Source organism: Sinocyclocheilus grahami, unplaced genomic scaffold (assembly GCF_001515645.1).
Source record: "Sinocyclocheilus grahami isolate Dianchi unplaced genomic scaffold, SAMN03320097.WGS_v1.1 scaffold351.1, whole genome shotgun sequence".
NCBI lineage: Eukaryota > Metazoa > Chordata > Actinopteri > Cypriniformes > Cyprinidae > Sinocyclocheilus > Sinocyclocheilus grahami.
In genome coordinates, this window is record NW_015505530.1 from 981,873 (window position 1) to 982,425 (window position 553).

Below are 553 nucleotides of genomic sequence, written 5' to 3' on the forward strand. Positions count from 1 at the left end.
GCATGCATTTAATCACACACACACAGTCAATTACCCTGACACATTAGTAAGTGAAGGGGCAGTACAGATTTAATGTAAGACTGACTTTTTTTTGTTTGTTTGTTTTTATTTCAAACTTAAGATGTTTTAGCTTGTATATCTAATTTTAAAGAATGTGGAAAGATAGGAATAAACAATATTGGACATTATTTTAAAGCTTTTAAATGTTTGTCTCTATTTTATTGCTGTCATTCTAAGTTTTAGTTACTGTGTGTTTAAACTAACTTTTTAATGCCTTTAAAGTCTTTGAGTGCTCAGCTTTCCTCTCTTCAAAAGCCTGGAGGTGAATGCAGATGTCATTTAACAAGGTGCCACTGGTGGGAGAGTTCACACCCACCCTGAGATTCTGCAGGCACATTCCCAGTTGGCCAATGGATAACAAGAGATGGAAGCAGAAAGTTCTATAGTTTTCACTTCAATTGTAAAGCCTTGTCAGATCAAGAGTCCTAAATTTATCTACAAAACTCAATGTCTTAAAGGTGCAGTAGGAGATCTTGGAAAATGCTAACTTTAG